The sequence below is a fragment of the Corythoichthys intestinalis genome, chromosome 12 (genome assembly GCF_030265065.1).
Source record: "Corythoichthys intestinalis isolate RoL2023-P3 chromosome 12, ASM3026506v1, whole genome shotgun sequence".
In the NCBI taxonomy this organism is placed as follows: Eukaryota; Metazoa; Chordata; class Actinopteri; order Syngnathiformes; family Syngnathidae; genus Corythoichthys; species Corythoichthys intestinalis.
This window is the reverse complement of record NC_080406.1, coordinates 10,544,156-10,558,181: the sequence shown is the minus strand read 5'-3', so window position 1 is coordinate 10,558,181 and position 14,026 is coordinate 10,544,156. Positions and strand designations below refer to the sequence as shown.

General features: G+C 37.9%; 1 protein-coding gene across 2 annotated transcripts in view; it reads right to left on the bottom strand.

The window, feature by feature from the left end:
- The window catches only part of tmtops2b (teleost multiple tissue opsin 2b), a 103,970-nt gene that overhangs the window by 52,912 nt on the left and 37,032 nt on the right, over positions 1-14,026 (bottom strand). The window lies entirely within an intron of this gene.

Genomic DNA, 14,026 nt, shown 5'->3' with positions numbered 1-14,026 from the left:
GCAGACAATGGGTAAAGTTCGTCCGTGCAAAGAGGGCTAATTTTCTAGACCCAGCCTCCGACACGGTTTTCTGTTATTTTCCACCTGAAAGCTTCTCGAACTATGGACAAGTGAAATCGGGTTTTGCTGCAAGATTGGTGCTCAAAGCAGATGCGGTGCCCACCATACACCAGCCACCTAAATGTCCCGAGATATCAAGAAAGAGGACGATGACTGGCAAAAGAGGCTAAGGCTAAGCAAAGGAGGGGAGCAGCCAAGCTCGAAATGGCCAGAGTGAGTACTCTTTTATAATAAAAAAAAATATCACGCATTGGATACAGGATACACATGTATAAATTATCGCTCGTAAAATATATAGAACAAATCCTCTGATCCCATTCATATTTGTGTCTGTTGGCAGAGCGAAAAACTATGATAGCGCAATAAATGATAATTATTCTATACATTATTTTGCGGTCACGGTGTATCAGCTTCACAAAAAGAAATGCAAAAAATATCATTCGTTGTTTCCCACACGATCTGCTGCCGATGTTTTATCAGTGTCATTGCTCCCCTCAATGACCGTTTCATTACGCTGCATTGGCGTTCATTTGGGCTCAAATTGGTAACCTAAAACACCAATTAAAGCTTTGTAACTCTTCTCGTCACCATTAGATGAACATTCGTTACGTCCTTCTACGTCGGATTCGTCGCTGAAACTAGAAACTAAATTGTCTGCCATCATCGAAGCCATTCAGTATTAAAGCACTGAGCCTTTTTTCTTGTTGAAGAAACACCCCTCACTGTCAATTCTGAATTCTCTTTTATTGACAACGAGGGGTGTTTCTTCATGAGGGAACCTGGAATATGTGCAGGACGAACACAATGCAACAGCATAAACAGCTCAAAACCCCGCTAATTCTCCCCTCACTAGAAGGAATTATATTGATGCAGACAGGCGCTGCCCCCCTAGTGGCCGGTGGGACTCTCTTCACTTGTCGTGACGTCACGCACACAATCTGCCAGATCTCGGGCGCCAGTCGTTTTAGCTTGACAATCGAGCCAAATTTCTCTCATTTTCTTGTGTGTAATTACACGAAGTGGCATGATATGAATACAAAAGGCATGCGTTTATAGATAAATGATGGAATATTAACATTTTCCCAGGGCACGACATACTCTTTAAGTACGTAAAACTTTTTTTTTTCATTTTTTTAAGGTTCTGAGTAAATAACATTAAAATAATTTCTCAGTACACAAATTAGACAAAAGTCCTGTTCATTCAAATAAAAAAGTGCTAAATATTGGTGTAGTTTTTTAAAAATTTTTATTTATTTATTTTTTTGTGGGAAAAAGCGCTAATACAAATTGTGTCAATGACCCATTTATTTTAATTTGAATAAACAACAAAATTGAATAAGGAGCAGGCGGACTGTAATGAATCAGTTTATCAAACAGTTGTTCATAAATACAATTCAAATCCAATTTCAAAGCACTCTCTCTTGTATAACAATTCACAGTTTGAATGGGGGCTTATGTTGAAGGGGGACTAAGCAATTATATGAATGGGTTTTATGTAGGGTTGTTCCGATCATGTTTTTTTGCTCCCGATCCGATCCCGATAGTTTTAGTTTGAGTATCTGCCAATCCCGATATTTCCCGATCCGATTTCTTTTTTTTTTCTTCTCCCGATTCAATTCCAATCATTCCCGATAATTTTTCCTCATTTAATCATATACATTTTGGCAATGCATTAAGAAAAAAATGAATAAAACTTGGACAAATATATACGTTCAACATACAGTACATAAGTACTGTATTTGTTTATTATGACAATAAATCCTCAAGATGGCATTTACATTATTAACATTCTTTCTGTGAGAGGGATCCACGGATAGAAAGACTTGTAATTCTTAAAGGATAAATGTGACTTTGTATATTGTGACTAAATATTGCCATCTATTGTATTTGTTGAGCTTTCAGTAAATGATACTGTAGCCACTTAACTGTTCTGCCAAAATGCATGATGGGAAGTGGAACCATGACTGTGCATAGTGGCACCAAATGATATATCTTCTCTGCGTTGGGAAATAACATAGGGTGTTAAGAAAATGATCAACTACTACCTTTCTTCGACACATTGCTTCCCACGATATTTTTATTTGTTGAGAGAGGGATTTTAAGGCTTTAGCCATTAAAAAAAGGCTCCAAAGACTGCCAAAATTCACTCTACTCATTTTACGCTGCCTTCTAGCTCTATATATAGGTAAAACGGCGCCATTATAGATTGAACGCGACAATGCGTGAGTGGATCGTGCAGCACATGCGTTAATTGCATTAAATATTTTTTAACGTTATTAATTTTTTTTAAAAAATCATTACCGCCGTTAACGCGATAAATTTGATAGCCCTTCTTTAAGCCGAAACTAAAGACTCTGGATGAGTGTAAGACATTTTGTCTGTAACGTTAAATACACTTAGAAAATGATTTAATTAAAAAAATATATATATAATGAAAAAAAAAGGCATGTCAGATTTTTTTTTTGCCGATTCCGATACTTTGAAAATGACGTGATCGGACCCGATCGATCGGGAGTTTTATGTGTGTGGTTGCTTCATATAACGAAATGAGACAACTTTACTATCCAACAATAACTTCAGTGCTGATATCTTTCTCTAAAACACAATACAAACGGACACTAATGACACTGATTAGCATAGTCTCTAATTAGCTTAGCACTTCATGCTAAGTAGTAACGTCTCATCAGCAAGGCCGGTGTAGGTTCACTATCCTCTTCCCCTCACTATCCACTTGCTCTCGCTATATGATTGGCCGAAGAGAAATTTTAATACATTTTTACAAAAATATGGGCCCCTTGGCATTATTTTGCTTAGGGCCCCCAAATGGCCTGGGCCGGCCCTGCTCATCAGCAAAGAATACTAGCAATACAATTGGTTTCATGTACTCACCTCTGACGGAGGCACACTCGATCTAACAACACAAAAGACAATCTAACTCGCGACACTTTGTAATATTATTCATTCAGAAACTGAGTGTAACAGTGAACTCTCTCTCTCTTATTCTAATCAGTGACGCTTGCACAGCCTCACATTACACAAAAGACCCAAATGGGACTGCTCATAGCTGCCGGACAAAAACACAGGCTTCAACTGGGACCGTGTGCTTTGGTCAGATGAGACCAAGATTGAGCTTTTTGGCAACAAACACTCTAAGTGGGTCTGGCGTGCCACGAAAGACGTGCATGCTGAAAAGCACCTCATACCCACTGTGAAGTATGGGGGTGGGTCAGTGATGCTGTGGGGCTCTTTCGCTTCCAAAGGCCCTGGGAACCTTGTTAGGCTGCATGGCATCATGAATGCTTTGAAATACCAGGACATTTTAAATCAAAATCTGTTGCCCTCTGCCCGAAAGCTGAAGATGGATTGTCACTGGGTCTTTCAGCAAGACAATGACCCTAAACATATGGCCAAATCTACACAGAAATGGTTCACCAGACACAAAATCAAGCTCCTCCCATGGCCATCTCAGTCCCCAGACCTTGTTTTGTTGGCAAAAGGGGGTTGTACAAAGTATTAACACCAGGGGTGCTAATAATTGTGACACAAATATTTTGATGTCAAATAATTTTTTCTTTATGTGGGATTTTTTTCCCCACCGAATGACTGCACTTGTATTGAAGTTTGGATTTTTCTCTTTTTTTTTCATTAAGGTCCCATATTATTTGAATTTAAAAAAATATATATTAGAAGCTTAAAAAAACATCTTTTTCAGGGGTGCCAATAATTATGGAAGGCACTGTAGGTAGGTAGGTAGGTAGGTAGGTAGGTAGGTAGGTAGGTAGGTAGGTAGGTAGGTAGGTAGGTAGGTAGGTAGGTAGGTAGGTAGGTAGGTAGGTAGATATATTTATTTTATTACATAGGAAAATTCATTTTACAGCCTGTCATCACCAACACGAATACAAAGCCACATCAGTGTCTCAGTGTATCAGTGTAGCTGAGCTGATTTGAACTTTCCTTTTAAACCTAACAGTGCCTCAGACTGCAGGAAACAACAATCTCTCCGATGGTTTAAAATATAAATGAGTTCCCTGTGCCGAAGTAAAAATGTTAAAATATAGTTTATTCTTCAGAAAAAAATAACTGAAAGAGAACCCATGTTCACAATAAGGATGGATAAGATTAAATGTTGAATTATTTAGCCAATTCCCCATGTTGTCCACACTAACCTTTTGATTCACAAGCCGCTCTCTGGGTTATATTTTTTCACTCATTTGGTCATCTAATTTTTGAGATGACAATCCAATCACGTGGTAGAGTCCACCGTCAACCAAACGTCTACGGAAAGGGATTGACGTCATAAAATGTATCCAGCTTCTCGACATAATCTAAATAAGGAAATTGAGGTGAATCATACATACGACCAGCAAAGACATGTAGCCTATGTCTAAATGTGAAGGCGCTTGTCGAAATGGTCCAAGAATATATTTGGGAAAACCTACACACAATGTGTAAGGCAAGGGCGTAGGTTTGGTCTTGATATTGGTAGGGACGATATTACAGCATAATCTGTATGTACACTTTTTGCTGGGGACGGGACATTAATAAGACCAAACATATTTGTTGAATGCTGGTCAGGGCTACATTTCTCACCAATATGAACCTATTTAATTGATAGGCTAAATGATTAATACAAAATAAATCTGTATTGACCTATACTAACTTTCACACTGCAAATTTATAACGTCTAATTCTGATAATTTTTGTTAAATCTAGTCAAGATTCTAGTCAGTCTGCGTCAGATTCTTCTACTTTAAGTAAATATTACTACCATATTGGCCCGAATATAAGACGGCCCTGATTATAAGACGACCCCCCTCTTTTTCAAGACTTAAGTTTGAAAACCGACTTTTTGAAAATCAAATTGATTTTGATACAGAAAATAATAACAGAACATCTGAAACAAATGATTATAACAATATATTTGAGAGAAAAAGCATGTTATTTTGCCTCATTCAAATCTTAATATCCGAACATTTAAATATGTAAACTAAAGTGCAACAACTTTCATAAATGAATGGCTTCTGGTTTTTGAAATGTAAATAAACCAATCTATTGTGATAAAACAACAAAATTGCAATAACTGCATTAACCGTCAAAGTGAAGCCTTACTGTAACTGTAGTCTTGAAACAAATCTGAATAAGGAAAAACATTGCAATAAAATAATGCAAACTGGTTAAACTTGAGAGTAGCTGAGATCTGTCATGACAGAACATCGCTTCAATGATATCTGGCGCCATCTAGCGTCGTGAATGGGGAGAGTAGCTGATATCTGTCATAACAGAACATCGCTTCAATGATATCTGGCGTCATCTAGTGTCGTGAATGGGTATAATGTCTTGAGCGTGAATATAAGACGACCCCCTCTTTTTCAATCTTATTTCAATGCAAAAAACACCATCTTATATTCGGGCCAATACGGTATTTGTTTGTATTGAGCCCATACATCTAAAAGTTGGTCATTTTTAACCTAAATCAATAAAAAAAAATTCAAATAATGTTTTGAACAATATTCTTGAATTAAGAACATTTCTGACAAACAGGTTTTTCCTTTTAAGATTAAATATACAACTGTTTTGCTTACTTGTAGTAGTGCTCACAATAAGATTGGATGCACTGACCAGACTCCATATCCTGTACAATTAATTGTTTTTGTAAAGGTTCTTTTATACCAACTGTTTAATATTGTTGAACACTTTCAGGTCATAAATGCTGTGTGGCCAGGTACAGTGGGGCAAATAAGTATTGAGTCAACCACTAATTGTGCAAGTTCTCCCACTTGAAAATATTAGAGAGGCCTGTAATTGTCAACATGAGTAAACCTCTACCATGAGAGATAGAATGTGGGGAAAAAACCCACAAAATCACATTGTTTGATTTTTAAAGAATTTATTTGCAAATCATGGTGGAAAATAAGTATTTGGTCAATACCAAAAGTTCATCTCAATACTTTGTTATGTACCCTTTTTTGGCAATAACGGAGGCCAAACATTTTCTGTAACTCTTCACAAGCTTTTCACACACTGTTGCTGGTATTTTGGCCCATTCCTCCATGCAGATCTCCTCTAAAGCAGTGATGTTTTGGCGCTGTCGTTGGGCAACGCGAACTTTCAACTCCCTCCACAGATTTTCTATGGCGTTGAGATCTGGAGACTGGCTAGGCCACTCCAGGACCTTGAAATGCTTCTTACGAAGCCACTCCTTTGTTGCCCTGGCTGTGTGTTTGGGATCATTGTCATGCTGAAAGACCCAGCCACGTCTCATCTTCAATGCCCTAGCTGATGGAAGGAGATTTTCACTCAAAATCTCTCGATACATGGCCCCATTCATTCTTTCCTTTACACAGATCAGTCGTCCTGGTCCCTTTGCAGAAAAACAGCCCCAAAGCATGATGTTTCCACCCCCATGCTTTACAGTGGGTATGGTGTTCTTCGGATGCTATTCAGTATTCTTTCTCCTCGAAACAGGATAAACCTGTGTTTCTACCAAAAAGTTCTGTTTTGGTTTCATCTGACCATAACACATTCTCCCAGTCCTCTTCTGGATCATCCAAATGCTCTCTAGCGAACCGCAGACCGGCCTGGACGTGTACTGGCTTCAGCAGGGGGACACGTCTGGCAATGCAGGATTTGAGTCCCTGGCGGCACATTGTTTTACTGATAGTAGCCTTTGTTTCTGTGGTCCCAGCTCTCTGTAGTTCATTCACTAGGTCCCTCCGTGTGGTTCTGGGATTTTTGTTCACCATTCTTGTTATCATTTTGACGCCATGGGGTGAAATCTTGCATGGAGCCCCAGATCGAGGGAGATTATCAGTGGTCATGTATGTCTTCCATTTTCTAATGATTGCTCCCACAGTTGATTTCTTTACACCAAGTGTTTTACCTATTGCAGATTCAGTCTTCCCAGCCTGGTGCAGGTCTACAATTTTGTCTCTGGTGTCCTTCGACAGCTCTTTGGTCTTGGCCATAATGGAGTTTGGAGTGTGACTGACTGACATTGTGGACAGGTGTATTTTATACCGATAATGAGTTAAAACAGGTGCCATTAATACAGGTAACGAGTGCAGCCTCGTTAGACCTCGTTAGAAGAAGTTAGACCTCTTTGACAGCCAGAAATCTAGCTTATTTATAGGTGACCAAATACTTATTTTCCACTCTAATTTGGAAATAAATTCTTTAAAAATCAAACAATGTGATTTTCTGTTTTTTTTCCCCACATTCTGTCTCTCATGGTTGAGGTTTACCCATGTTGACAATTACAGGCCTCTCTAATCTTTTCAAGTAGAACTTGCACAATTGGTGGTTGACTAAATACTTATTCGCCCCACAGTATGAAGTTGGCGTGAAATACCCTGTGTATCATTATCCATAGTTAAGACATAGCCAAGAGTATATTTTACAATGCCGCCATTATTATGTTGAACATCTAATCTACTTGCTTGTTTCACTGGTAGCACATCAAAGGAAGCATGGGATTTCAGCGGTAATGCTAATGAGGTCATAATGTAATGGACTTTGATCAGATCAAGATGGAAATGGCTTCTCCTGTAGCAATACGGCCTTATTGAACTTTCCTGTTTGCGCTTATGCTTACTGAATGGTTCTGTTTTCTCATTGCTCTATATGAAAAGATATGTTTGAGGCTCTGGGCTCTGATCCTTTCGCGCAAGTTTTTTTTGTTTTTTTTTTATATATATGTATTCTTTTGCTTACGTTAATAAATAGTTGAAAATGCCATCCGTTCTTTGGAAAGTAATACTTACTTTACATTCCAGATCACCTCCACAATAGATGAAATCCTTGAAGCAGCAGTCAATATTTATCGCATTTTGTATACACTTTATTACTCGCAATTATGTGATGCCTGTGAAGAGCAGGTATTATCCAAGTCATTTGTGGTTGCAATCCACACGTCCTTCATCATAATTATTAAAGCTCAGAGTGTGCTTTTAACAAGGTCTACTCTGTATACTGGCATTTAAACAGTATATGGCGGAAAACACTGCCAAGACTGAAAAAGCAGTTTCTGCTCTTGCATTCCTCTTTAAGAGAAACTTCTGTATTTTAAGCCAAAATGACTGTTGTGTTTGATAGAATACTGTATGTCTATATGCTGCCATAACAGATTCATCGTGCATTAAGCTCCCAAACGATTTTTAATTTGTTCGTTTTACCCTCGGAAACCCGACGTCACGCAACCCCTTTTGTTTCAACCCAGCCATAAAACGAATGTAATTACTGTAATTATATTTATTATTCAAAATGTCATTTTTAGTTTAGAATCATTAATTTATGTTATTTCGTTAAAAAAAAAAAAAAAAAAAAAACACTTAAAACAATTATTCACTCGCATATTTTAAACTTTTTAAAAAAATTACGTCACAATGAAAAAAATGGTGTCTGTAAAAAAGTCACGGATAGCTACCACATAACTATCGCTTAAGTGTTTTTTTTTTTTTGTTACTGCGACATTTTTTCCGAAATGTTAGATGATAAATAATTTGAAAAAGAGAAAAGGTTTAAAAGGGTAATATATGAAAAAGAAACTGTCGACCACTCCTTGATGTCTGCGATTTCTGCATCGCGACCCTTCTTATATTACCATGTTTCACCCATAAAATCCCCCAAAAACATGGAGTTTTTAGATCGAAATAAGGTAAGTACGCGATAATACAGTATCTCATTAAAGTCATGGCGTCTGTAATTCTGCTCTCACGTGCTCTGGTCTCTAGATAGGGTTTTGCTGTTTAATTTTTTTTTTCTTTTTTAAATGCCCTCCAGTTCAAAATTTTGCTTCCCTCAGAAAAATTTGATTTTAAGCTTTCCAATGATGTATCACACATGCATATCTGACAATTTTGAAAGTTGGCCAAATTGGGGGCCTTAGAGCAGAACTTCAAGTTACCTGAGTGTTTTGCGCCATATCTATAGGATCTGCCTCTATATCTCTATAAGCCGCACTGTCTACAATGCATTCGCGTAAATTGACACCAAATGACATGCATCTTTTTAGCTTGCAAAAATCCACACATAAGCCACGCTGGACTGTAAACCCCAGGGTTCAAATTAGGGCTGCAGCTATCGAATATTTTAGTAATCGAGTAATTGACTGAAAATTCTACTTCACTGCTTTCACTCAAAAAACTTTTAGAATATATATATATATATATATATATATACATATATATATATATATATATATATACATATATATATATATATATACATATACAAAATTATCGCGTTAAAGGGCGGTAATTAAATTTTTTAATTGATCACGTTTAAAAATTTGACGCAATTAATGCACATGCCCCGCATGATTAGATTAAAATGACAGCACAGTGTAATGTTCGCTTGTTTTTTGGTGTTTGGCGCCCTCTGCTGGCGCTTGGGTCCAACTGATTTTATGTGTTACACAATGAGTGAGGATGGTGTAATTATTGAAAACAACAATGGCGATCTACTAGTTTATTTTTTGATTGAAAATTTTACAAATTTTAATAAAACGAAAATATTAAGAGGGGTTTTAATATAAAATTGCTATAACTTGTACTAACATTTATCTTTTAAGAACTACAAGTCTTTCTATCCGTGGATCGCTTTAAGAGAATGTTAATCATGTTAATGCCATCTTGTTGATTGATTGTTATAATAAACAAATGCAGTACTTATGTACAGTATGTTGAATGTATATATCTGTCTTGTGTGTTATCTTTCCATTCCAACAATAATTTACAGAAAAATATGGCATATTTTCTAGATGGTTTGAATTGCGATTAATTATGATTAATTAATTTTTAAGCTGTGATTAACTCGATTAAAAATTTTAATAGTTTGACAGCCCTAAAAAATATAATATATAATATATATATATATATTTCTTACCTAAAAATGCCATTACGCATGATAACACACATCACTTAAAAGTTAAGTGTTTTTCCCACGTGTTTCAATTGAATTTCTATTTGTGTCCAGCTATTCTTAAATTCTAGTTAAGTTTTAAATTAGTCTAAACTGTAAATCTTGAAATGATTTTTAGTTTTTGCAGTGTTCAAAATAAATGTATGATACCTGCTGTATTGGAGCACATTAGGGACCCGTGCTACTTGGTGTTTTATCCAGCAATGACTGCTGAGCTAAAATTGACAGTTAGCATGATCATGAGTTTTCATTTTACACCCTCATCACTCTACAGCGCTATGTTTTCACAGATTAAATAAAGTCTGTATGTAAGACACGTTAGCCTCGCATTGACAGTGGTCATGATTCATAGAAACCTAACCATAGCAGGGCTAATGTTACGTGAGCGAGTGACAGTAACATTAAACTTATTTATTAGCACTTATAAGTCTCCTGCTTTAAGATGGCGGCTGTTTACTAACGCTGTTGACTCTGTCATTTCGCATCTAGTTCAACATACATGAATGTGATCTCTGTGAGACGCATCAGACACTACCTGCTACCACTGTAGCATCATGCGGGCTAGTTTTTAGCAACGTAGGCGTCGTTTGTAGCGGCTGTCTTCTGCAGTAAGTTTTTCTTTTTTGTTATTGCTTCTCCCTCCACGCACGTGACATCAGCGCGTTGTCCTGCATTAAAAGTAGTCCGGGCAAAATATGATGCTTAGAGCTGTCAAAATTAAACGATTACTCGAGGTGAACAAAATTACTCGGATCAATTTTTAAACTCGAGTTACTCGAGTTGCTCGAGTATTCGTTTCAGCTCTAGTTCAAATCTTGTTCTAAACCTAACCCTATCTAGATAGCGAAATATAACTGGAGCGGACATGGGCCAGATGTACTGCAATTTTTGGCCTAACTTCTTAAAACGTATCCGCCCCAATGTCTTTTTGAACAATGGCCCAAACTCAGTAGGGAGTCACTAGCCGGATCAGAAACCAGTTTTGGGCCAGAATTGGTCCAAAGTAACAAACACTACAATGATGTATGGCCTGGATATGGCACACGTGATACCCAAACTGGGCCAGATTTGTATCAGTATTAAATTGTGGGGTCCAATTTATTCAGGGTATCATACTGTAATGTGTTCATATTGCATATTAAATGTGTCTATTGAGAGCAATAATGACAACACTTCTTTTTCATGCAATTTATTAATGCTAACATATTAATGCAACATACTACTATATAACGATACAACACAAAATTTTTAATTGGAACAAGCAATTCCACATTAAAGATGACCCATTTTTTAACTGTAAACAACATATTGTATTTGTTGAGGTTTTGGGCTAACAGGGGACCTAAGCGCAGAGACAGAGGCAAACTGGCAGTGGTAACAAGAGTTCATTGTCCATGAGCGGGAGTGGTAGATAGTGTCCGAAGAATCTTGTGGGCAGTTTGGTGATAGAACAGACGAACGGGCAGGCAGGCCTTTTGGAGGGCAAGTAGTACTGGATCTAGGGGGGGGGGGAAAGAGCTTAGTATCAGATAAGATTCTTTGTTAACTGAAAGTCACACCAGTGAGTTGCTGATCTGGCAATTATGTGAGGGCAAGGACCGGTTTAAAAAAGCTGCTGACGATGATCAGCGGAACATGGTCCTAGGCTCTCCCATCTGTGCAAACAAGGCAGTGACACAAATACACAAACACAAGGAGGAGGGGCTCAGTTTGAATAACAGTATTCAAACATTGAAACATTTACAGCAACACAGAGTAAATCCTTTCTCCCTCCTCAATTTGTTCTGCAACAAATTTTGAATGACTTAACTTACAGACATGGCAGATCACTTTAATACACCAGTCAATTCATGAACACTCGATTGAATAACTTGTTTAGCAGTCAAGAAGGCTAGGTTCATACTGCATGTCTTAATGCACAATTCCGATTTTTTGTCATATCTGTTTTTTTGGCGTGCCTGTTCAGACTGCCTCTTACCATTGAGCACGTTCAAGTATTAAGCATGCGTACTAACTCGCAGTGCGACACGCGCTGAGCAAATTGACCTGCATGCACAGAAGCATCAAAACAAAAGACTTCATATGCGGGCTCTACATCATTTTAGGGTGATCATATTTTGAGTTCCAAAAAGAGGACATAAATAAGACATAAATAGTCCCCGTTTAGTGTTATATTCAAAGTTTATATGGATTGATAGAACGCATGCACCGTATGTTTGTGCGTCATGCACACACGCACATACAAAAGGTCAGTTTGTCCCGTCTCTCGGCCATGTAAGCAATATTGAAATACTGCTCATTTAGCACACCGAAAGAAAACCAAGGATTCTCAGACTTGCCCTCCCCATTTAAATTTTTTATGACTGTTGTCAAGCCCGTCTCTTCCCAAAAAGCCAAGCGCTAATGAACAGCTCTGTCACCGCCGTCCTCTGTGCCTTTCGCTCTTTGCTGACGTAATTGCTGCATGAATTTCTACTTGGGAGATTTGACAGTTCAAAACACAGCCACATTCTGAAAAAATGTGGCCCAAATCGGATTTAAACCACATACAAAAGTGAACTGGATCGGATTTGAAATGGTCCACTTCTATGCGACTTCTCACGTTCAGACCATCAATTAATGCCTCACTCGAGTCGGAAAAACACAGGGAAAAAAATCAAATTTGTGCATTAACTGCAGTATGAACCGAGCCCAAGGGACTTCAAAACGCAATCACTACTTTGAATAAAGCACTTACCATGAAAATTTCCGTACGCTGAGATGACGTCTCCTGAATCCTGCATGTTCTCCTGTGTCGCAGTGTTGTGACGTCAAATGTCAAATGCTAAATTTCAGATTTTTTGCCCATTCGGTCTGCGCGGTCCGCCCAGGACCAGTGCGAGACCTATCATTTGGACTTTCAGATTGATGATTCCGGCCGCATCTGGCGCACTGAGGCATTCAGCAGACTTGATTACTATGTGGATCTGGTGAGCTGACCCCGAATGTGGCGCACAGTCACCTGCAATCGGGGTACGTTCATTGCACGCAGGTCCTGTTCACATTTGTTCCACCACTATGAATTAGTACATGAAAATCACCAGCCTGGTTAGGAAATTTATTACCATGTCCACAGTTCTGAGGTTCTAGTGTTTAGACTCTGTGCTTCAGACAAGATCTATTGACCTTATAATGATATTGACAGGACACATTTCCCAGACACTGTGCCATGCCTTAAAGTAGTGGGCGGTCCCACACTCCACTTCAGTGGGTCGAAGTCGGTCGCAGTTATTCTCAAACACATGCAGCGATCCAACGCCGGGTTCAGGTTGAAAAAGTACGAAAGCTTTACCGCACACAAACAGGATGGATTATCTCAGGAGTGATTTGTTCGAAGATTCAAAGTAATTATTATATGTTTCGTACCATGCATGCATTTTGAAACGTGATAAAAATCAATGGGAGAAATTAACTGCTACGGCATTGGCGTCATAATTCGCAATCTTCACGTAACATTTTTTTTTTTTTTTTTTTTGCTTTTAACCAAGAATCGAGACTTTTTTTACATTCATAGCTATAAAGAATTCAGAGATTTAATCATTTATTCACAATAATTTTCAACGTAAAAAGCTATCTGTGGTGATAAGGCTGTGCCACAGTGGTTTAAAGACTAGCAGCACATTTGACATATTTACATAAAATAAATACTAACTGGCCGATTCTTTGCTCTTTTTAACAAAGAATCGAGACTGTTTCACGTCCATATCTATATTGACTTCAGGGATTTACGTATTTATTCACAAGAATTTTCAACGTAAAAAGCTCTTTGTGGTGATAAGGTGGTGCCACAGTGGCTTAAAGACTAGCAGCACATTCGACATACTGTATGTATGTAAAATAAATGCGAACTGCCTGTTTTTTGTTGTTGTTTTTTTTTGCTTTTAACCAAGAATCAAGACTGTTTTACGCCAATATCTATAGAATTCAGGAATTTAAGCATTTATTCACAATAATTTTCAACGAAAAAAGCTCTTTGTCTGTGTTTCCACTCGGTCAGCTTTGACGGAGG